This window comes from Artibeus jamaicensis, unplaced genomic scaffold (assembly GCF_021234435.1).
Source record: "Artibeus jamaicensis isolate MK-2021 breed Jamaican fruit bat unplaced genomic scaffold, CSHL_Jam_final contig_391, whole genome shotgun sequence".
NCBI lineage: Eukaryota > Metazoa > Chordata > Mammalia > Chiroptera > Phyllostomidae > Artibeus > Artibeus jamaicensis.
This window is the reverse complement of record NW_026521814.1, coordinates 2,853,812-2,879,886: the sequence shown is the minus strand read 5'-3', so window position 1 is coordinate 2,879,886 and position 26,075 is coordinate 2,853,812. Positions and strand designations below refer to the sequence as shown.

The 26,075-nt window shown below is 36.9% G+C and overlaps 1 protein-coding gene across 4 annotated transcripts in view; it reads left to right on the top strand.

Moving 5' to 3' along the window:
- The window catches only part of FIGN (fidgetin, microtubule severing factor), a 125,834-nt gene that overhangs the window by 4,670 nt on the left and 95,089 nt on the right, over positions 1 to 26,075 (top strand). Inside the window, exon 3 of one of the 4 annotated variants that reach the window (XR_008391577.1) lies at positions 2,611 to 7,063. The exons of the other annotated variants lie outside the window; for them this stretch is intronic. The gene's annotated coding sequence lies outside the window, so the exon portion shown is untranslated. Of the gene's footprint in view, positions 1 to 2,610; positions 7,064 to 26,075 lie in introns of those variants that run through there. 4 annotated transcript variants of the gene reach the window in all.

Sequence of the window (26,075 nt, the reverse complement as noted above, 5' to 3'; positions counted from 1 at the left end):
ATGACAGAAATACAGGAGAGCAGACATTTCATTAATTACTTTTTGATAGCATAAGAGTGTGGCCAGAGGGAAGAAAAAAAGTAGGATTTCCAAGAATCCGTAGAGAAAATTTTTAGAAAACTTGAGATTTCTAAGAGAGTTTAAAATATTAGCTATCTGAGAAGATAACTTCATAATATCATCATAGGTAAATTCTTTCTTTTTCCATTGAATTTTGGACTGTTACCTTTTAGAATTTAAGATTTTGTTGCCTTTTTAATTTAATCTTTATTTTATTTTTTTTCCATTTAGTCCCATTCTCCCCCTGCCTGCCAGCTATCACCACACTGTTTGTTGTTCATGTCCACAAGTCCTTTTGTGCTCAATCCCTCCACCCCCTCACCACCACCCCCAACTGTCATCCTACTTTCCATCCATGAGACATCTCAGAAGTTTAGAGTATCTGCAACATTTTTCAAAATTTTACCTTACGGTGAAGGCATCTATACTAATGATTCCCTATTTTTGTCTCTTTAGATGCTTTGAATGATTGCCTCATTAAGTAATCAGTTTCATTGGTCCCAAATCAGCAGAATTGCTACGTGTATTTGAAACAATTGCAGGCTCTCGTGTTTCATACTTTCTAGTTTGTTCCTAGAACCTGGCTTAATGGAAATGTTTGCTGTTTTGCCATTGATCAATATGTTTTTCAGTACAGATGTCACGTACTACTTTTATAAAGTACCACATTTATTGTTGTAGAACTAATAAATTTAATTACCAGGAATTTAAATTGATTTATGAATTTTTGATTGGGAAAAATTGTTCTGCGGACATTTGTGTGAAATATTGACGAATGCTACTGATCAATAAACCTTGATTAATCAGCGTATATGCTTTTATATCTTGAGTCATTGATAAACCATAATAAATGGCACAGTAAACAATGCAAAATTTGTTTTCAATGAGAAAAATAATATAGTTGTCACTTTCTTTGGGGATATACCAAAGCTAGTATTTTATTGAAAGCAATTGAACTTAGAAGAGAGTTTTAGGAACTACCTGGAAGACTGCAGGCCCCCAAATCATTCCACCTTTCAGTTATCTCTTATCTCTCCCTCCCTATCTCACACCCGTGGTGGATTCTATCTAAAGTTTTTGTCTGTTAAAAAATGAAAGACATTTTTTCAAAGACTGAAAACAAATTCCTGTTTATCAAGTACCTCTCATGGTTGGATTTTATAATTTTATTACTTTTTTTTTTTTTTTCGCTAAACTTGCCTCTTTATTATTAACTTTTCATTTAGCTTATGGTAGAAATTGCAGGCATAGGTGCTCTGGCATGGTTGTGGATTAGTGGTCTTTTTGCTCTTTTTGATTGTATCATTTAAACGGCAATTGTACGTGAGGGATGCGTGCTACAAGAAATGCATATAGTGGAAATAAGGGGTAGGCAAGGATAGGGTAAGAGCAAATTGAACTGATGAAGTTTGAAACAAATCAAGAGCGGGTGGGTGTGCTGAGTTTCCTTGGGGCAGCCCCACAGACGCCTGCTGAGGAAGCTCTGCTTCAGCACCGCCCATGCGAACGGTACCTGTTGAGGGTGGTGGCAGCTGAGAGACTGAGGCAGCACAAAAAGATAGGTGATCGGAAACCCTCGAAACATGAGATCTCATGTGGCCCTTTCTGTTAATAATATTTACATATTTCATGCAACAAATCTGCTTGTTGTCTTGTTACTTGAATATTGACACTTTGCTTAACATTGCATATGGTAGGCTGTCATTTCAGGGTATATTAGAAGCAGTCAATTCAAAGGGGAATTTTAAGCAGACATATTTATGTTAAATATAAATATAATAGATATGTTTATTTACATTTGAGCCCCCGTGACTTTCACAAAACATAGATAGTATTGCCGCCTCCAGTCATTTTTAAAACTGATATATTTTGAAAGTAGAATGATGATTTATTATATGAAAGCCCAAAGTTAAACTTTTTTGAACACTGCAACCCAACTTAAGTATGTATGTTTTTATAATGGAAAATCTTTTGTAGAAAGTATCTTTAAAATAATCTTGGAAAAATTTCAGCTTATTTGGATTTTGTTCCTATTTTTATATCATGGATAGCCTTTGTTAAAAGGTATTAGTGATATATAACTTAAAAAGAAAAAAATTCTTACTACAGAATTCATCGTGTATAGTACATGTAAAATATTTTCTTTTCCCCAGTATCTTAATGTAGAAAGTAGCTTTATTCAGATTCTTTACATATAGTTATTCTTTCCCACTTTTGGATGTATTTCTGACAAGAGAACAGAAAGTGAATTTTAGTTAACCCACCAGGAAAAAAACATCTTATTTTTCCCAATTCAGCTAATGTTTGCTGTATGTCAATTGGATGCTTTTTAAGCAACTAAAAATTGATTAAATACCATATACATATGATAGTCAACTCATCTGAGAATGAGTGACCTCTACTTGTGTGCTTTGTTTTGTGAGGAAATATTTGTGGAAACAATAATATTCAAAATAAAATGTTAAAAGTAGTATAATGTAAAGCCATTGATTTCTAGACGTTGCTGTAAACTTCTTGCTGTTCTTTTTTTTTACTGTCACTTTCACCTAGAACTAGCTGCGTAATTCTGGTGCTTGCTGCAAAATTCAGATGTGGGCACCTTGTTCAAAAAAGTATTAAGAATTTGAGACAGCATCAGTGGAGCATGAAACCAAGTGCAGGGCCGTTCCGTGCGGGGACCCCGTGGGCCCATAGAGGACTCGAAGCAGTAAAGCCAGCCCTGCCTTCGTGACCCACAAACTTCTATCTAGGGCCTGCTTTGTGGAAGTCCCCAGGTTTCCTACTCAGAGGCAGGCTGTTCTGCATTGATTCCATGTGCCCCTGCCTGAAGAGATGCTAAAGGTCGTCGAGTAAGAGAATTGGTGGGAAAATGGACTTTTAGGGTATCTTCTGCTTTGTATATAATGAAGTGGTGACTTAAACATTTTTCTTTATCTCATGTTGCCTTTTGTTTGATACGGGCTCCCATATCTCACATGAATTTTCTAAGTATTCTTCAAAGAAACTCGGTATCTTGTCACTGTTTGCACACATGTATCACTTATATATGTATTCCTCAGGTGCAGGATGATGGGAAGGGGGGAGCATTTTAGTAAGATTTGTCATAAGAACCCAGGAGTTTCTCAGTTGGCATGCACCAACACTGCCACGCCTGTTTTCAAGCACAAGTAAAATAAGTATTTTTAATATGGAATCCTAAATTATGTAAAAACAGAAAATCTCTACTCTGAAAGAGAAAGCATTGCTCTGAGTGCTGGTCAGGGGAAAGGGGCACACGTGAAAATCAGGGTCTTGTTGTAACAGTAGCGGCAGTGTAGTTGTGCAGATATGGTGACGGATGTGGTGCAAATGGAAAGTAACTCTTTGCATACAAATATAATACAACTTTGCAGTATGTTGCATTCAAATTGTGAACTTGGCTTCTGAACTTGGGTGGGAATAGCCCCTGTCCCCCTGAACCATGCAGTCACCCTCTGTGACTCTTTTCCCTTTGCTGTGAGCGTTTTGTATTGATGGATGGACAAAACGATTGTGTTGTTGCTTCTCAAGATACTTCTCAATGAGATCAAGCTTCATAGTGAGACACCTAAAACTAAGTTTTGAAGTCAAACAGCTTTTTCAAATCAAAACTGAGATACGATGGAATGTCCAGCAAGTAATGGATCTGAGTGCACTTGAAGTTGCACCATTTATTTTCAAAAGATATTTCTCACATCAGATGATTCTGCCAGGAAGGGAAATATCAAACACCTCAGAAAAGCAACTATCCATTTATGTAATCCAAGACTGGAGTGAGGATGGGGGCTTTAAAGGTATTTCTGAAGAAAAAAAAATGGAACTTATTTTGAATGACTTGTTAGACTTCATGAAGAAAAATACTATATATGAGACCTCCTAAGAAGAAAAAATTCTTTGCTCTTTGTAAGAAGAAGGCATTGCACTCTCAGTTGACATATACTTTAATGAAAGAAAGCTTGCGAATAAATATTACACCGGCATCCCATTTAATTATAAATTCACCCCACTGTTTAGGAGCCATTGCATTAAAGACACTGTAAACTTGAAATAGTTTAGTAAGTAGTTAGCCACAATACAATTTTTAAGTGAATCTTCTTTTTTAAAAAAATTATTGATTTTTAGAGAGAGAGAAACATCAATTCGTTGTTCCACTATTTATGGATTCATTGGTTGATTCACGAATATGCCTGGACTGGGGATTGAACCCACAGCCTTAGCATATCAGGACAATGTAATAACAAACTGAGTACTCAACCAGGGCCACAATACATAGTTTAAACTATAAACATAGTTTAATGTTATATAACCTCGCTACAAATTCTTTAACATAATTTAAATTAAGACCCTTCTACTTCCACCTTCTGTGCTTTAGTATGTTGTATTTTCATGGTAAGTGTTTGGCTTTAAGAAGGATTAAACCTGTAATCTGGGTAAATATGTGGCAATATAGTGCATTGGTGTGCCCAGAATAACTGTTCTGTTTCTTTCCTATTCACTTCTTCTCCATTTCAAATTGAAGTTAAGAATATGAACTCTTTCTCATACATCATATACTGGAATGATGCTACATTAGAAATCTTGAGTTAGGTATGATCCACTGATTTTACTCTTACGACATAATTATTCTAAGTAGTATAAAGGGTTCTCTTTAAGTTAGAAGACATTTTCATTACCACCCCATTTTAGATCAAAGACAACTAAATAAACAGAGCATTATTACTCTTTTAAGCTTAGTAAGTCAATACTTTTGAGTTTAAGTAATAGGTGAAGAAATAATATGGGTAGGGCATTCTTACTGTTTGCAAACTTTTACATGCTTTTGATACATTTTACTGCTAGGACTAACATGGATCTAAAGAAATTTTTAAAATTAAAATTACAGTTTTGATGAGCTACATGGAATAAGCTTGCATGTATGCACACAGATACATTTCTTCATGAAGGTATCAATGTCAGGAACACTTTTGGTATTTTCTTTATGAGTAATTAGGTTAAAGGGGTTAGTTAGAAAATGTATCCTTTCCTGAAAGATGAAAAATTACATTCAAGCAGAAGTAAAAGAGTAGAACATATTAATGAATTTAAGTACTTAAAAATATATTTTATGAGTCATTTTTTAAAGAATAATACCCAATATGTAACTTGTTAAGAATAATAGCCATTTTTTACTTTTTAAAGCACATCTGTATTAAAACTGACTTTCTGTTCATGAGTCACAAATCTGGAGTCAATTTTAGGCCCAATTTACAAAAGATGTGGGTCTAATCCTCCCCACCCACCCCCATTGGCTGTGGTATCCTAGCCAGTAAGTAGTGTTGATGCAAAGTTCTCTTTTAGAGAGAGATTTTCATTTGCATTGTTCAGGAGATTAAGCAACATTTTTAAGTGGAATACTGATATGATCCAGATATAGCCACAGGGTCCCCAAATGGCCAGTATCCTTGTCTGACCAACTAGAAGGATAAAAAATCCCCCCAGCTTTGGAATTTTGTGTGTTTACATGAGCAACTCTTGTTCCTTTTCTGGGAAGATTTTAAATGTACTAAGACTGTACATTTAAATGATGTGTTTCATAAGTGGAAAAATATGCTTTATATAATTTTCAGAGTGGTAATCAACTAGTCATCAGTATGAATTTACTTATCAATCTTAAAATAGTGTAGCACTACAGAATCTTATTCAGAAATAGATGCTTAGACTTAGCTAGTAGTGTCTTTCTAGAAAGAAAAATTCAGCGTATATGCACAATTCCTTTGGGGATTTTTTTTAAATGGGTCTGAAATCTCTACCAATAACATTTAAGTAGTCAAAGTATCAGGAAAAATATAGTATTGGAAATTCTTTATCATGCTTTGTTCTTTTAATAAGCTCCTCAGTAAGTGTACACAAGGCATTAATGCTTCTTTTATTTTTATTTTTGTCTTGTTTTACCCCCAAACCAAACAGATCCTAAAAGGAAACTATTTTGTACTGTTTGTTTTAAGAAATAACCAGTGAGAACAGTACAACATGTGGTATAGGTTTGTTCATAATGATGGGCAAAAATCCCCAACTTTACCCCAATATAATTCTGTTTCCTTGAAATCTACCCTACCATACCGGAATACCACTAGTACTAAGGTATCATCTGTGAGGTGTTGCTGATATGTAATTTAATGCATGTGTATATTCAAAACACATACATTTTTATATTTACCAATCATTTCTACCAGCCGAGTGTGCAGTTGTCTGTGCTCTTCACGCCATGGAGAAAAAGGTTTTCTTCCTATTTTGCTATTTGCAAACTCATCAACAACCTTGCTGCCTCATCTGTCCTCCCACTGCTGGATCCAGTCTCACCCATACCTGCGTACTGTTTTAGGGGTGGATTTTTTTGTTTTTTAGTATTTATCTGTAGGACTGCTTATTACTTCATCATCTAGAAAATCAAACTTTACTGGAGCCACTGGAATATGATATTTCAAATGGGAGGAGGCAATTTGCATTAATTAAGAGGGTATTGAGTTGTGTGGTGGGAGGGAAGTACAGCAACATTATTGGCATGGACAGCAGGTGAAAGCCAACTTGTGGGAATGGGGCAGTAGCTAAGGGGAAAAGAAATTAGGGAAGTTGAGGAAAGCTAAGGGTAAGGATTGTTTGCTCGTGACTGTTGCTAAAAATGATACTGACAACTTAAGAATATAGGCACTCCTATGTTCATTTGCGGACTTAAAATAGTCAAGATTTGGAAGCAGCCCAAGTGAGTAGATTAAAAAAGTCATAAGACAACACTGTGGTACATTTACACAGTGGACTACTACTTGAGCATAAAAAGAAGGAAATGTTATTCCTCGTGACAGCATGGGTGGACCTGGAGAACATTATGCTGAGTGAAGTAAGTCAGTGAGAGTAAGGAAGTGCCATATGATTTCACACATATGTGGGATCTCATGAACAAAATGAGCAAGCAAAGTGGAGACAGGTTCGCAGATAAAGAGCAGGTTGACAGCTGTTAAGCGGGGTTGGGGGCTGGGAGGGGCTGTGCAGAGATTGAGCAACAAAAAAAAGAGAAAAATCTCAGGGACACAGACTGCAATGTGGTGACTGGCTGGGGGTGGGGGGAGGAGAGTGGAGGCGGGAATGGGGGGATGAAGGGCGATGGAAGGGGCCTGTCACAGTGCAGTGTGCAGAGGACGTGGGTGGAACTGTGCACCTGAAACCTTTATTGTTTCGTTAGCCAGTGTCAACCAAGGAAGTTCAACAACAGGGGGAAATAAATACAGCTGAATAAAATTATATGAGAAAACGGGTCATTTATTAGGGGTTAGTGACTAATACATATTAAATAGTGCATAGCACTATAATGTAAACAAAATCTCAATTTTTAAGTGGTAGGTTATGCATCAAATCTCAAATATATGGAATTTGCAATTATATCAGTTAAACCAATTATTCTCCCTTCTTCCTCTCATAATTTGAAAAAGTATAAAAATATACATGTCTTTAAAGATGATTCGTATTTCTCAGGCTCCTTTTCTCCCTTGGCATGCTCCATTTGGTTAGGCCACAAATGAAGTTACAGAAGAACATCCTTTGAGGGTTGAGGTATACCATTTTTAAGGCTTCTTTTGGAAAATTATAAGGAGTTTGAGTCATTAAAGTAGATAGATGTATGATTTGATTTGAGCAAAGGTAAATTTTATGTATCTACTCTGTAAATGCTAGCCTGTGTCTGAACAATCAAACAACACATCTGGTCTAGCCCTATCTCAGGCCAGTTAAATGGCAGTTTGGGAGATGAACAGCTTCTCTCAAGCTCCCCCAGTGATTCTGATGCATGTTGGGATTGAGAACCACTTCTTGGAACTAAAAATTTATACATGGAATCTTAAACATTTTGGCTCTTTTTAAAAAAAATCATTCTTCCTGGTTTAAGATCATAAAATGTAGAGATATCCATTCAGAATTGAATGCATTAATGATATGGACTAGAGATAGTTCATTATCTGGCTAAAATTCAACAAGGTTTTGAAGTACCTTGAGAGCATTGCCACCGTGCTAGAGGAGTAACTCGAGAAACTGCCTGGTGACAAAAGTGTCAGTAGAAGTCAATACTCTGTCATGTTTGTGACTTTTGGTAAGGCACTCAACCTCTCTGAGCTTCAGTTTACTTTTTTTACACAAGGCAAGTTGATCATGTGGACATTAAGATTTTTTCCAGTTCTATGTAATTCTTGACTGCTTGGTTATAGACTAGTGAGCTCGAGTAACTTGGAACCTTGCTAGTGACCAGGGGCTAATGGAAAAGATCTTTTGTGTCTGCTTAAGAAATTCCAGAATTTGTCTTGGTAACAATGAAGGAAGCTCAAGGACAATTTGTCACTTTGTTAAGCCCTTCAGAGGGATGGTAACCATTGATTAAATGTGCTTACTAATTGGTTCTAAGCAATGTGTCAGCTATTCTTGTATCTTCAGAGTTGATGAGTGTTACTCAGCCAGTGCTTTTTCCAGGTAGGTGATGTAAATTGACTGACAAGCAGATTAACTTAAGCAGTAGTGGAGTTAGGAGCTTCAAATCCATATCTATCTATCTATCTATCTATCTATCTATCTATCTATCTATCTATCTATCTATCTATCTATCATCTATCTTTGTCTGTATATATCTATATAGATTAGTAGGAAAGTTGGATCTTTATCAAACCAAAAGCAATTCCGTGTTATCCATTGTACCAGTCACTAGTCTTTGTTCATCTTCTTCTTCCACCTGAGGAAACACTCCCAGAACTTTGATAGCTACCTCAAATGTTGCATCATCTGCATAAACTTCCCTGAGCACGCCCAATCAGGATCTATTTCTTGATATTCCCCAAACAGGTAAAAAATCTCCTGTCAATACTTGGCCATAATATTTCTCCTACTATAGATTGCTGGGCATTTGTATCTCTCATGGATGAAATTATAAACTCTCTGAGAGCGGATCGCATTGAATTCACTTTTTAAACTTTTTAGTTCCCTTTCCCATACAGTGCAAGACTTGTAATAGGTGTTCACTAAATGTCTGGTGAGTTGAATTGATAAAAATGTAGGAAACTTTCACTTGGTTAATATTTTTATTAATCTTAGTTTTAAAAAGTGGAGAGATGCTTTTAAAAATATTTAAGGAACAATTATATTAAAATTGCATGTTTCATTTAAAAATGAAATTTCTATATTCTTCCTGTAATTTAATTACCAAAAGACTTTATAACCTTGAAAAATAGTTTTATGATTATGTACCTGAAAAAAAAAGAGTTTATAGTCACTTATTCTATTTTTTGTATCTCTGAGTAGGAGAACATTTAAACTATTTTATAAAGACAGAATATTATAATGACATCTTTAAAAAAATAAAAAACAAAAACCTATAGTCTTTTTATTGTAGGCAGTAACAAATGGCTTGATATCAGTAAGCTCTCCATATTTAAATTTTTTCCTTTTTGTGTTTTCTGCCAAAAACATTCGAAGGTTTAGAATCATAAAATATTGAATGAGAAGTCAAAATCAACTTCTTACCAACATAGGGTTGATTGACAGTTGGTTATTTAGCTTTTGGTTGAAGATAGGAAATCAGCGCCTCATAAGGCATGTCTTTCTATTTTGTTCTTTCTCCACTAAGCAGGTAGTGTGCAAACATGTGCTGGGCAGGACTCCAAACAGATTTCCCTGGCAACATGATGGTGCTTATAGTAATAAGATGTGCGATGCAAACTAGCTGATCCACAGTTGATATGATAACTTTTGTTTACTCTGTAGTCTGTGAATATTTTTGGTTACATTTTAACTGGCATATGTTTGTTTCGTATTTAGCGTATGACACTATTAATTTATTTTGTACTAAATACTGGGCAGTAAACAATTTAGTTGGGGTTACACCCAGTGACCCTGTCTTGTAATGGCTCAACTGCATTGCCAGTTTGGTTTGTGTGCTTGTGGAAGGGTCAGTTTCTTTTTCCAACTTGTCACTAATGTTACAACAAATGGCGTTATAAAATGTTCAAGGAAAATTCAGTTTGACCAGTTGAAATTGTAATGAGTTAGTCAACAGTATTTTACAAGGTTTCTGTGTTATATTTGGGTATTTGAACATAACAATAGAGGTACCAGAGAACAGCACTTGTTTGTAAGACCACATGGCAGAACTAAAAAAAAAAAAAAAAAAAACCCAACCAAACACTGTTGTCATTCTTTTAAAAACACACTTTTACTAGGGATACTGATAACCATTACTGAAAGCTCAGTAGTTTTCTTCCAGTTTGGGCTATTCTGATTTGAAAACTTCTAGATACTATCTTACCACCTCATTTCGAAATCTAGTGTGAGCTCCTATTACATAGAAGAAAATATCTACAGTGCTGACTGTTGAACCTGGATTATTACAAAGATATGCCATTGAGTAAGCTGCAGTCGACACATGTTGCTTAGTTAATTATGTGCAAACACAGAATCTTCATCCCAGAGTGTCAGTAGTAAAGAAGGATAGTACATTGTGGGCACAATAATAAAGGTTGTGAAACTTGATGTTAAAAGTAACAAAAGCATTTTTACTGTTTGACTGCAACAATCTATTTAGTTCCTTTGTTAACTCTTCTCTGCCGGTGATTTCCTGGAAACCATTAATAAACTTCAAGCAAGTTAAACTTGCTTAAACATAAATTAAAATCCATGAGGTTGAGAGTAGTGACTATGAATTATAAAACCTTACGATGGTGACTTTATGACAACCAAACTAAAGCAAGGAAAGATTTAAAAGATGGGCTTAAAATTCTACCTGGTTCATGATGAGACATTTGTGGGGTTTTAAACTCAGCGGAAGGTCTGAATACAGATTCTTCACACCTAAAACATCAGCCATTTTCCCTTCAGTCCTCTCTGAGACCAGGAGGAGCCGTTGCTTAGAGAGAATAGTGATGTATAAGTTGGTGGCCACACAGTAGGAGCCCTGGTTAAAAACCAGTGGTCAAAGGTTTATTTTCTTGCCCCCTTTTTTATTTTCTTGCCCTCATAAGCATAGTTGCCAGCTTTTAGTAATTAAAATTCTTGTTAGGTCTAGATGTGGCAATTCGTAAAGAATAGGATGTTTATTTGTCCTCTTGGTTTAAAATCTCAAATGAAACTTAAAATTTTCTCAAGGGAACACAGCTGCGTGTGTGCACCTGTGTGTGTTCAGGAGAGCAACCCCTGAAACAGGTGACAGCGTGGACAGTGCTTTCCTCGGGAAGGGACCAGTGGCAGCTCTGATCGGACGCCATCGAAGTGAGCCAGTTTCAATCTCACTCCAGATTCTTAACTGAGTGGCGGTGGGCCAGGAGCTGGAACTGACTTGTTCCTTAGAGATATGTTTGGCGTAGTCTTTAGTTCAAGATCAGTAAACCTCACTTACAAGAAGTTAGTTCCAACTAAAGTGAAAAATGGATGTTAAGGTATTGTTCACTCTACAGTGGCTTTGAATATATTTGTCATATGGGCACGAAGGGAAATTTTTAAATGGATTCTTTGGATTAGTATTAAAAAAAGTAATCACAAATAAGCCCCTGAAAATTTGCTTTTCTGGTAAGGTTGTTTTCTTGGAGCGACCGGCCATGCCTCTCTTCAGCACTCCGTCTTTGTGCAAGGCTTAGTTCAGTCATGCACACGTCCTTGAGAGAGGGGAGCATCTCTCCCAACATTTTGTACATGTGAAATCAGATACTAGTCGTTAGTGCAGAACCAAGCTTACAAATGTTTCTCTTTAAAGACATTTTTAATAGGAACAGTAAGATATAAATCATTTAAGCAATTACCTGGACATTGTGGGGATGGGCCTCGGCCTGTTCTGTAGCCCCAGATGTTTCCAGATTCCAGTAATAACCTGGTCCAGATATTTACAGCTTAATTTTCTGTGCATGTGTACTTGTCCTCAAATGGCTCCTATTTCCCATTTTCTGTTGGACAACTGGGCCACTTAGAGGTAAAGAAAGTGATTTCAGCTTCGGTGATGACAAACATTAATGGTTATAATAAGTTGCTCCTAGAAACTTTGATCACTTAAAAAATATATATATAGTGGCTAAACCCGAGAGGATTTTATACTAAGAAATAAAATAAATTATTCAAATGGCATTTTCCTTTATGGATGGGGGTGGGGAGAACAACCTCCCTCATCCCTCAAAATTATATTTAGAGATAAAAGTGATTTTTAAATGCATCTTCTGGCACTGGTTGGGTTATCATGCAGGCTGCTAGTTTGCTTCGCCTCACTACTCCAGTTTTTCTTGTTCTTACTAGAAACTAAACAAATGGAAAATAATGATTGGTAACCATCTGCTGTGCAGAAATTTCACATATAGCAGTTAACTCTATTTTATAAAACAAGACCAAACGAGTGAATTATACTGTTGCCAGTAAATAGCAACATGCAGCAGAGCTGCCTTTGGACAAAGCAGGAGCATAGGGAGCCAGGATTTCATTATGGGAAGTCAGTTTGCTGGGCTGTGGGGCTGAATGTGCCCAGGCATTTATGCGAGTGATAGTGCATGTGTTCGTGTGTCTGTCCTGCGTAAGTGAAGAGAATGGCCGTGTCCTCTCTACTTGCTCCTTGTGACTCTATTCTTGGCCCCATAATTGCAGTCTAGCAAATCAGAGTAATGTAGATTCAAATAAACCAATCACATCGTCTTACATCCATTTATTTGCTTTAAAAAATAAAGTCAAAATCCACAGTCATGCAGAATGAAGATTTGTAAAAGTGTATAAGCTTCAGATCAGAATCATGACTTTCTAAGTGTTACTTATAATGACCGGTGGCTAGCCAATGCTGCGCTTAAGTCATTCTCTTATACTATCCTCTGCCCAAAGTGTACCTTAACTGGAAATCAGATTGAGTATATGTCTAAAAGAGATTGATAGACAATGATTATTCATAGAGTTGCTATTGAAGTGTGGATACTGTATTGAGGGGAAGACATAATGGAATAGGCAGAAGTGGTTACAAAGAATGTATTCAAACAGACCAGGTAAGGCCTGATTTTATAGTTGTCCATATAATCAATCAGTCTCTCTCTCTCCATCTGCTTACTATATCAATATACTTAGACACTTAAAACATACATATTCTAACTTTCACTTATTTGATACTGGGATTTTGCTGGACAGCAGGAGAAGTTGTTTAAAATGGGCAGTATATTGAGTTCAAAGGACCCATACAGTTCATAAATTCTCTGGTGTCTACTGGATTTTTCATCAGGGAGACTTCCAATAAAAATGATCTATTTTAGAAATAATATTGTTTAGTAGGTTGAAATGTGGTGTAATAAAATTAGACCTTCAGTCTTCTAAAGTTACTACTTAGACGGCACCCTTGGGATGGTAAAATGGCTGTATAAGCAGATGAATCAGACAGTTCCACTGATGGGTACATTTGTCAGTCTCTGTTACAGATATAATATATTCTTATATCTGTAATCCTGACACTGTTACATCCAAATGAAATCAACATGAGGTTGTCATCTTTAAGCAAATATGTTAAGTGTTGTCTTTTGTGCTTTAGATTTGAAAGAAAGGGGCCCAGGGGAGGCTGCATCATGCAAATGGAACAAATCCCATTTCTTCTGAGCTGTGCTGTTTTTCCCCTCCATGGCAGCTGGCTGTGTTATCTTTGTGTGTTTCTCTGAGTGCTGACAATTCTTTCAGTGATCTAAGTTAGGGCACATTAGAAAGTGGAAGCAGCTGTCTGTCGCTATACTGAGAGACGTGTTTGCTCTACTGCAAAGATGAAGGACCATGAATCCTTGACACACTCCCCCCCTCCCCCCTGTACTTTCCAACATGATCAACATTCAGACGCACAGATTGTCTGCTTGGACAGTTTTTTGTTCTGACTGACAGCATCTGGCATAGACAAATTTAAAAATACATAGCATGCCATGCTTGGAATTGGAACATCCCTTCTTTATTAATCTTCTCATTTAAACCATTCATTTACATTTCAAGAAAGGTTACAGCTTGATATGGTTGAAACGTTGATTTTTAAATGAATAACCTCCTAATGAAATGTCTTGAATGAGTACCAAGCAGCTACTGTTCATTAAAAATTACACCCGATTAACACGGCCTTGAAAGCCTGAGAGGAAAAGGATTTCTTATTGTTTTAATCCACAGTGCGATTCAGTGTTTACCTTTCCGCCACAAAGCGAAAAGAAACGATGCCTGTACTGGCAACACTCCTGATACTGAACACAACTATGATATCACCCTGAAGCCAGCAAAACACTTGGCCTTGTTTAATCAGCTTTCTTTCCCTTGGAAAACCCCCAGAGGTGTTAAAAAAATTAAACATGACCAAAATATGCCTCTTTCAAATCCTCCGTTTCTCCATGTCCCACCCCTCCCCCACCCCAAAATGCTATGTCTCTGTGTCCAGAGAGGATGGGGGGTGGGGGGAGAGCTGATACATGTTTCAGATGGAAAAGTGGTAGAAAACGCTTTTAGATTAAACATTCCCTCTGACCCTAGGATGGTGGATATACATTTATTTGTCCGCATTACTTTAGTAATAAAACATAACAGTGCAAAAATTGCTCTCTCTCTGCCTCACATCACCCCGCACACACTCACATTTCTTATCCATTTTCGATTCCACAGCCAACCTTAGCAACATGCTTGTCTAGCATTTATGTAAAAATAATATGAAAATGGGCCATATCAGTCTGTCTGTGGACTTGCAGTCCAGAGGTCGGGGTGGGATGGGGGAAGGAGAATCCCCCTTTTTAGCATGCATTTTAGACTTTTCATACCACTGCAGAATTCAGCTATAACCACTCAACTGCAAGTGTGGCTACAACAGTTCCAAGGGGTGTGCAGGGAGATGTTACAGAATTGTAACATTTTTAAAAAGCACTGTTCAAGTGCTAGGTAGTAAATATGTAAAGCAAGCTTGCTGGTTAACTTGGAAAAACTGGCTTCAGAGAGAAGTTCAATTAACAGCTGTAGGCAGAAGAGGTGATGCCTTTCTTCAGCACGTGCAAGAGGTCACTTGCTTTAGGATAAATTTTGACGAATTTCACAGAGAAATAGATGCCGAAATAAAAATGAAAACAGATTACAGCTTCATATCAAAGGCACTTTCACATTCTTGAATATGAAAGGAGAAAATGACATATTTTTATTCCAGGGATTATGTGTTTTAAATTTTGCTGATTTGTATGTTGTGAACTTACTTCATTTAAACTATTCGTTTAAACAGAATAAGCCCTGAAAATTAACGTTGTCCTTGAATCTGAAATTAGTTTATCCCTTCACCCCGCAACCCAGATTTAGGTTCTGGAAATTTAGGGTAGACATTGGTTGTTGTTTTCATTTCTTTTCTTTTTTCTTGTTTTCAAGAAACTAATGGCAGGGAATCAAATCCAAATAGATCTAGTTCCAGTATTTTGATTGCCAGTAAATGTTTTATAATCAGCATTTTAAATATAAATTACTTCATTTGTTATTTTCCATTTTGACTTCTCTTTTTAACGACCAGGTTTTAAAGGTAGTGCCAATGTGCATTTGTGAGCAAACTGGGAATGGGTTAGAGTACACTATTCCCTTGTGTAAAAAGCCAGGTTTAGCAGTAATGCTTTTAATCTGGACTTGTAGAGGATTCTGGAGCATCCATAGATCTGCTCCAGTAATTACCATACCCCAAGTGGCACTGAAAGAGACATTTGCCTAAAAACTTGATGTCTTCATTACGCTGTTTACATTTTAATTAGAAACATGAAAATTACTGATTCATACAGACAACTATAGTTTAAGTGGTTTCACTCACCATCCAATAAATCATAAAAAAAATACACCAACCCACAGTTGGCATAAATAGTTTACTAGGAATCATTCATGGGAATAATGTGTTGGCACTCTAAGCTGCTTAAAATATGTTTTTATTTTACCAGAGGTAGAATTTGCATATAAATTAGAGAATGGCATTTTAAGTTGACAGTCATTTATGCTGAATACCACCCACATGTACATACATATATGGGTGTATGTGTATACTTCTGGGAGTTTATGGGGTTTTGCAGTATCGTAAATGTGGATATTTACCATGCCTAGGCGATCTGTTTTTAAAATGCATGTCCCTTTTAAAAGTCCATTCAGAAATGTGGTGGGTGTTCTAAAGATGCATATCCACAAATACATCTTTTTTCTGTGGGACAGTATCAACTTGCAGTAGGAAAAATGATGGTTTCTTGTTTGTGTATGTCTCAGAAGGAGCTGCAGGGGCGCGTCCATTCATTCCCTCCCACTCCCCCTGCAGTTCTCCCCTAACTTTTGCATGTACCTGTCAGTGCTGCTGCCCCAAACCCGTTCACGCTCAGAACGGCTGGACTGAAGCCGCGTGGCTGTCAGAGTCCATTCTTGAGTCAGCCGCACGTCCATTGCCTGAGTCTTACGACAGTCACTCATCCAGTTCTCCCCTCCCCAGGGGACAAGCGTCCTCCTCATCAGCAAGGAGGAATGACCCTTCTGTCTGGCATACTCAAAATCCCGCATCTCCCCACTTCAGTGTGTGAGTTCAAATCCCCGCTCCTGGAGACAGGGCTGAGACTCCAGCTAATGACTCTGAGATGCAGAGGGTCAGCACACTGGTGAGCTGGAGGACTGAGGCATTGTGTGAGCTGAGTTGTACATTTTTCCCATAACTGGAGACTCCTATTCTTCTTCTCCCCTCCCAAACCCTTTATTATAGATCAATATGATGCAAAAATGAACCAGGAATAGGAGCCATTAAAAGCCATTTTTTTTTCTTTTTGTTATCTTTGTTGGCAAGTTATTGGCCATGGCAGAAGGAGGCTCTGTATTTATCTTTTGGTTTCAGGTTGAAGTGAGCATACAGTGAGTGAACATTTACATGTTCTCACTGTATAGTCCGTATTGTAGGCTCACGTTTATTTTGCATTTTAGACCCATGGACTATAGGGAAGAATGAATTTTAAAACTATTACTTAGGAGAAGAGGTTACAGGGGCATTGTATATGAAATACTATTGCAGTCATTGTTTTAAGTTTTTGAATTGTGATTGTTTTTACATGGACATTTGCTAACTGCATGATGTGGTTTCTGGGAATTAAAAGGTAGTAAGATTAATTCTCATGAGGTTGCTTCAGATGATTAATTTTGTCCTTCATTTGGTTTGTCTTTTTTAAAGTTCTAGGCAATTGACAAACTTTTAAGATGCTAATTAGTTATTTTCTGTTTTCCACAAAATTTAAGATTTTAATAAAAAGTCACTGGGATCATTTTCATGGAAATTGAGGTAATTGGTCGAGGTCACAGGACCAGGACTTTTAAAAACAGTTGTTAGTGCTCTGCATTTACCAGGCAGAGTTCCTGAGCACATTACATAGGGTAACAGTAATTCATGGGCATTTGCTCATTGGTTTGCTGTACGTTGCCTCTTTTCTATGGGGATGGGGGCGGGCAGGGCACTTACTAGGGCTCTGTACTTCCTAGATGTGATTAGATACAATAGTAGACATCCGTAAGGACAGAAACATGCTGCTTACTTGTACACACGGCAAAATTCTAATAGTTCTGTGCTGTCTGCTAAATCCTGTCTGCTTTATGCAGTGTGGCCCGAAACAGTTGTGTGGTCAGGGAATGCTGGCTGCTGGCCAGCCACTGACTATGAAATCCTGGGTACCTGAGAACTTATCAGTTATTTTGCTTTGTAAAAGAAAAAAGTGATGAAAATGTTGGTAAGCTGCCATGAAGGTTTAAGGCTGCTGGAACAAGGAGCCATGTAATCAGATTGGAAAATGGAGCTTGAGATTCTCTGCATGGAGAGCAGCCAGCCGTCTGTGGACCCCGTGAGCCGCTGTGCAAGTGCCCAGGCTGACCACTTTGTTAGCAAATCAGCTTGTTTGCTGCAGCAGCGGGGTGGAAAAGACCAGAGCTTGTGATGGTATGTAACGGAGGGAGAGCTCTTGCATGGCACAATCTAATCAGCTTGCAATTAGCTCAGGCTCTACAGTCACCTTCTTAATTTTATTCGTCCCCCCTCTTTGTGTTAATACTGTGCACTTTAGACAATTAAGTAAAGGAAGTAATCCTTCAAGCAAATCAAAGCCATCCTTTAATTTTATCGCCCTGCTGAAAAAGTATCAGGTGGTCCACTGGTCTTCATCAGATGCTGGAAATTCTCCGGCTCACTGTAGCATAGAGAGGGGCTTTAACCAACTGATTTTTAAAGATATCTTTCAAATATCTTGGCAAAGGCAGGGGGGGAAGCAGAAAATGATACATCATTTAAACTAGCATTGACGTTTAAATTAATGTGAAATGAGATTACAAATGCCTTTTAGTTTCTATACAGTAGTGAATCTATTTTATATTTTTAAGAACCGGAGGCAGGCTCGGTGTGTGTGCATGTGTGTGTGATAGAGATCTGTGTGTATATGTCTCATGTGCAAAAGTCTTTATGCTGCTGTTTATTTAGGCGTTTCTGTAGAGCACCTTTCTGAAGGCTGATGACACAGCCACTTGTCCTGATAATTCCACTACTTCACCTTCAGTGAACTTGATTCACCAAGGTTTAAAAGAACAAGGATATCATTGCTGATCAGATGTGTTACTTGTTAATCCTTTAAAATAAAATTCAGATCGTGTGGGAGAGGTGAGAAGAGCAAAGCATAGGTTTGCAAAATCGGTGTAATAGTTTTACATTTTACTTAATTCAAGGACAGTGACTTCTGAAATACTACTTAAAGATGACATCCATTTATCCCAATAAAATAAATACATCTTCTACTAATATTGCTTAATCTACCTTTTTTCAATTTTCCTCTTTCAGAAACTGGCTAAATATTTGCTAAAATACTATCCATGTGAATGAATCTTTGACTAGATTTTTTTAAAATATTTGTCACGAGGTAGAAAATGGGTATTATTTTGTGAATTTGTTTACTTTAGAAAGCAGCACAGAGAGGTGATTTGCTTTTAATGATTGTTCAGAGATTAGAGTATTTTATGTCATTTTGCTCCAAAATAGTTTCTTTCTGTTAAAACAATGAACACAGTCATAATGTTATTGACATTTGATTACATCAGTATCATATTTGAATTCTCTTCACTTTGTCAACACAAGAATGTATTTGCTGTTATTAAATGACACAAAATCACTAATAAACTCTCTTAGCTTTATTTTTGCCTTCAGCAAAAAAAAAAAATCTCAGATAACCAATCATTTGGAGTCAGCTTTTTTTTTAATTGGACTAACGATTCCGCACGTTGACCTGTTTATGTATTAATGCTGTGTGAAGGATAAAGCATACTTATTTGCTTATATGCCTTTTGTATTGGGAGAAATGAGTTTAATTTGATAGGAAATAAGAAGTCACTATAAAGTGCATTTAAAATTAAGCCAGCTTCTCAGTTTGCCTTGGGGTGTTGCTGCTGTTGCATCGCTGTGTCCTTTTTGTGTGTTAGGAACTTTTTTTGGCTTTCCGTTTTTAAAAAATGTTAAAAGACACATACATCACCTACAAACATCTTATGCGGCAAAGATTCACTTTATATTCTTTTAGAGGACAAACTCCATTAGATATGCACTTCTGTACATTGGATTGTAAATCTTACAGTTTAATGGTAATTCAATGAGCAGTTATTGCTTCAGTGGCCTTTTTTCTTTTTTGTCCCATCTCACTTGTGAAATAGGGGTACCCTTTACATGTGTCACATCCGTACATTCATCTTTTGTACTTTGTAGTTGTACTTGGTGCATCATTCTTAAGTTTAAAAAAATGCAGAGTTATGGAGGGACCATGTGGTGGATGGCGAGGAGAGAGAGAGGGAATGTTTGTGTGTGTGTGTATGTGTGTGTGTGTGTGTGTGTGTGTGTGTGTGTACAGGGGCTGGGGTCTTCCGAATGAGGGGTTTCATGCTTATGCCGAGAGAGACAGAGACCCAGAAAGATACAGGAACTCCAGCAACAGAATAACTAGGGGCTTTCGCATCAGTTTAATCTCTTTTTCTAAATATACATTTCCTCTAACCTCATTCGCAATCTAATGTTGAGTTTTCCATAACAGATTGCATTCTGCACTTGAATTCCTGGAAGTAGGATTCGTATCTGATTGGTACAAGTCTCTTTGCCTTGCTTACACTGTTAATATTCTTATCCTTTTTGGACATTGAAATACTTTTTTTTTGTAGAAACAATATACACATTCATAAAGAAATTATAAAAGGATTCTCCTTTTGAAGATAATGAGTTCTTTTCAGGAACTGCAGGTTACATGGCACACAAATGAGCTCTAAGTGGGGGGATTTAAAGTCCTGCTACAGCATTTAATTTCTTGAGGAAAGGAGTTCAGTTCAAGGTTAGCCTGTTATTGTGGCACTGGCAACTACTTCTCGCATCCCCGTTCTTCTGCCAGCAGTACTGCACAAAAGGCAGTCATTTTTATTTAATACACAGGGAGGTATTAATCACTGCAGCATTTTCTTGCAAAAATTTATCTTATCATATTCATTGTTTCACTGCCCATGACAATAATAGGTGTTTAATTACTCAATAAGAGCCGTTTATAGATTCCATTTTTTCTGTGTGCTGGACAAATGCTATTGATTTTGTACGTTGATGCAACATGAAACTGTATTAAACACAATTAGAATTCTGTGTCTGGTAAAATGTACATTTGTTAGGGTAACTGGACTTGCTCTGAAAAGCGGTAAGCATCTCCTAATACAGGTGATGCCTTTGGTATAAAAAGGATATTTGATTTTATTGCAGCTTTGTGGTTAGAAAGAAATGCTTTCTTCCCCCCACATGGTGTATGTAGGTGTGCATGTGTAGTTTTTAGTTTTAGTGAGGCAATAAAGAGTTTGTGCGAAATGAAAAGATTTGAAACGGATGGCTCTTTGTAGTCACACAAACCATTGTGTCCAGATGAACACTGACTCTGTGTAATCTTGTAATTGGGTCTCTTTAGCTAATGCTATAGGTCTTTATTCTGCCAATAAATAAGTTATTACCTAGGGTGAGGGTGGGAACCGCACAAGATGAAATGGCACCTTCATCTCATGCTGAATTCTGGTTTACTGTCTTTTAAGGTTTTGAGGAAGACCTCCAAATCCCTACTGTGTCAGAAGTTAAACATTGGATTTTGTTAAAATTGGTGCTAAATAAAATCTTTCATTGAGCCGACACTATTATGTCGCAGCCAGGCAGCATGAAACCTTGCACAGAACTAAACTCACTTCTGTGTTCCAGCAGTAGTGCAAATCAGTCTGTGCTTTGCTTTCTCTGGCTTTTCACATCCACCTTTCCACCTGCGTTTGACGCGTCCCAACCATCATTTGAGAGGACTCTCCTGTTGGTCAGTACACTAATTGCTTATGATTTCTAGCTCCTTACAGATTTATTTCCTGTGGAGGAAGGTCATTTAGCCTTACCAAAATAAAAAGCAAAATAAACCAGGGACAGACCAGAGGTTACGTAATCTTCATATTTTTCACTAATGGGTAGCTTGTGTCCTTGCTAAATCTTACTTTCTATTTTTTTTTCTAAGGACCATAGACCTCCAGGCTGAAATGTCACAGTTTTGGAGTGCTGTACCGATGGCTGCTACCCTTGCCCTAAGAAATGGTGGTTGCCCATTGACACAGTTGCCTTCTGCATCAGGCTGGTATTTTTATTTGCCAGAACTCTCGTGATTACTACTGGGACATTAATTGGTAATCACTACTTTGGCATAAAATTTTTAAAATTTGTGTAGAGGGCATACAATTTCAGAGAGTATTTATAAACACTTGGCAGTTGCTTCATAGTACAGAAATGGTCACAGAATATAGTTTTAATGGAACATTTCTTATTCAGTTAGTACTTGTACTGTTATTTTCTTTATAGGCTGTCATATGACAGCATATTTTAACACTTGTACAGCAATAAGAAAATAAATATAAATAACAGTTTACATCTGACCAACATAATTGTGTATATATAATAATATATATATATCCATCCATCCCCCTGGAGCTTCTAAGAGTAAGTGAAAAGATAAATTGATCAGCCTGCCTATTTTAAAACATCATTCTATTTTTTGCTTTTAGATATGAAAAGAAAAGCCAACTTTCATTCCAGAAACATGTGATCTCTGTTTATTTTGCTTACAGGGCTGGGTGAGTACTGGCAAGAGGGGGCTTCTCAGGTAATGGGATCTAAGGTCTGCAAACTCCTGAGCAGATAGGTCCTTGGTAACAGAGCAGATCACTCTTTCAGGTTTCTGACAGCTTGGTAGGGAATGCTTTAGTTTGTAAAGTGGGATCACGCTTCAGAGGGAACAGAAAAGAATTACAGAAATTTCCAAACTTTTGGCCTTTTTCCTACATAGTGAAACTCAGGTCCCCTTGATTTTCTGACCTGGTTCTAGGTCCCTGGTAATTCCTTTGTGCTTCATATTTCTGCTTAGATAAACCACTTATTTATTTAATAATGTGAGAGTAGCTTCAATTTAGTGAAAGATGATCACATGCAATTAGCTAGTTGTAAAGGAGATTCCGTGAAGAATTGGTATGGAGGCTGTTTTAAGGCTAAATGTTACCTTTTACGAAGGCTGAAGGGTTTCACTGGGAAGAGGAGGGTGTTGCCTGCTAAACAGTGTCCTGATTTGGATTGGGGCCCGCAGCTCATTTACTGCAAGGTGGGTGCATTCCTTCTTTGTGTTTGCCAAGGGCCAAGGTATGTGGTACAGATGGAAACTTGGCTTGATGAGGAAGCAGAGTCCCCAGGATGATGTTCAGTTTATAGGACGATTTACTCTCTTATATACAGATTAGGACCACCCATCTCCATTTTCACAGTCCTTTACTAAAACATGTTTTTCATTGCTGTTAGAGCCCTCTCACTCTTATATCAGGTAAGGTAGGATCCTGAGTCTGATGATCCTTTGATTATTACCAGGCATAAGATCTGTGATTCTATAATGTGTTGTTAAATCACGCACACACACACACACACACAAATACATGGCTTGCTCTATTTTCAATATGAGAACAGCACAAATGATACCAATAATAGATAGAACAGGTTATATTCTCTTGTTAGCAGAAAACTTGGTCTCCTCGTGGGGGAAATCTTGGCACACAAAACAAATGCTTTTTCTTACAGTTCTGTTTATGTTGTCACCTAATGTGTCAGTCATATCCTTCCTGAAGAAACTGACCAAGTGTTCGGACAAACTGGTCATTTCGACGAGGGGCTCAATCGGAGAGCCATGTGTAGAGAGAATATTTTGGTGTCTCTAAGAGATATCTATTTCGAGAACTTTATTTTGTCCTCCCTTAAAGAAACTCCTGATATCCTTGTGAACAGTAAATATAGTCTACATGCAGCTGTTGCTTTTAAAGCATTTCTATCATATGCGTCTTTTTACTGAATCCCTTTAACTACTTTACTCTGGGGTAATAGAGTGTTTTGTCTGTGGAAGCCACCATGGGCTCCAGTCCGTTAGTGTAGGTACTCCTCCCGCCCTTACAGATTTTCCCCGCCCACCCTCCAGACCTCCACACCACCCCCCTCCTCCCCTGCAGTCCCCCCCATGGCCTCCTCCCTACCACACATTAGCTGTTGGGATAAAAACAAGCAAACAGGAAGACTATTAAAACCTTTGGGAACTTTTTAAAAAGAGAGAAATAATATTTTAATTACTACTGACACGCCAGTTTGAAGCTCATATCCTCTTTTATGACAGTTCAGTTTAGAAACTACATTGCTTCGTTTCAGTAACTTTATTACCATTTGGCTCAGAGATTGCTATTTCACGTTAGCCACAGATTTCATCAGGTGCCCGGGTTCACCTTTGTCCACGCTACACTTGTGAAATGACCTCGTCCGTTAGTGCTTGTCAATAGTAAATTGCTATATTCCGTGCCTAGAAACACACCAAATGACTACAACTCTTTATTGAATGACTGAGTTTGTACTAAGTTTTTTTAAATTAAAACTTAATTAGAATAGTCTTAATTACCACTTAATGCCAGTTAACTAAGGCACCAGTGAGGGTCAGCTGTCACGTACATCATTGTTATTGGTCGTAGGAACACTGAATATGAGGTAGTATGGGGGTGTCTGTATGTCAAGAATTTTTTTTTTGGTATTTTGCCTCTTTTAATTTTCTGACTGTGCTGTCAAGATATGAAGTGGTATATGAAGTGGTCAAGGTTTGATTATTCTCACGATGTCATATTAATTTCTTTTTGAGAATTCTTGATGACTATGTCATCTCCTCACAGAAAGCTCTTTTTAAATGGTGAGAAATGTATGCTATGCAAATGTATACAAACACATAGGATTCAATACCAAAATGGGGCTTTTTGGAAATAATTGTTAAAATAGTCTAATGTTCTTTTAAACAAATACAGAAAACAGTGTATTTGAGAGTGCTTAGAAATTTATGATTATATGAAGATTAGATATATCTCTTTGAATATGTAGCTTTCTTAACTACAAATATATGCATTTCTTCACTATACAATTTACATGAAAGGAAAAAATATGCCCACTACCCACCTCTTTTCACGAATAGTTGGCCCTTTTATCTCTTTAACACAGCTTTCCCCATGAATAAGTCACTGTTAATTTGCCTGAAAATTAAGGTAAAATAAAACGCTAGTATCCTTGGAAATCTCATATTTATGAATTTTACAACAATAACAACATATCACTGTTACTTTCCAAATGTTGTTTGACATACACTTAGTTGTGGCTGAATAATTTTGCAAAAAGATCATTTTAATTTACTAAAAACACTTAAATTCCAAATTCTGTTTCTGGGGGGTTTTTAATCCACTTTGTTTTTTATTTTGCTCTGTATCTTTGAAATAACCTGATACTAAAATAAAATAACCTACTAAAATAAAATGAGTGTTAAATTGTTGAAGAGAATACTTCGGATGGATAAACATGGTAAGCCTGGTGGTTTTCATAGTATTCTGAATGCCCTGAAATAAAAACGATTGAAATTTTTATTCCTAAATAAAAATTAAGAGTCATTGTATAATAATTGCACAGATTTAAACCAACATTAGGTAATAAAAACAGGAAAGAAATGTTCTGCTTTCTCCTATAGGTGCAGCTATTGCTCCCATTGCTTTGGTAGCCAAGAATATGAAGGTTTCATCAGTTTGCTTATCTCTTTGAGAATATTTGGTACATATATATTTGGGATTTTAAATGAGACTATTGTCCTAGGAAAAAGTCCTAATAAAAAAATCTGTTTGAAAATAAAATTTTGTCACAGTTTCAGCCAACAAAAGATTTTCTCTGTGATGTACAATAACTGATATTTCAACATTGCTCTTCCTCAAAGACCATGATTTTTAGGTTATATGCAGCTCAGGACACTCTATCAATAAAAAAAATTGCATTATAAATTTAATTTGAGGGATGCTATTATGCAGAGAGTAGTATTGTGAATTTTGTATTTTAAATAATGTATTTTAGTTTGTTAATTCATTTTGTAAATAAAGCATCATAAAAAAAAAGAAAATCAGCATAGTCTGAACATGAAATGCAAACATTTTCACCTGTTCAAATCACCTTGTTGAGGTTTGTTTTACTAGATGCTACTTAAATTTTCTAATAAGTGTAACAGTCACATTGAATACTTGATTTTCGAAGAGATTATTTGTGCCTAATGATGGATATTTGAGTGGATTGTTTGTGCCCATTAATACTGTCACAATTTACATAAAACTTTTAAGCTTTACATCCTTGATTTTATCTTGTTGAATGTCTGGGGCAAAGTTTCAAGGAACTTCTTTTTATGTACGTAATCAGTAACTGGCATTAATCAAAATCAACCTCCTTCAAAACACTCATTTAGAAATTGCAGTGGGTGGAAATCACCAACCTGGATGTCTAGATGAATTGTGGGTTCAGATTTACTGGTAAGTAAGTTAAGCATGAGAGCCATGAAGTGTAAAGTTTGTGTAGCGTTTTATACGCCTTTGAAGAG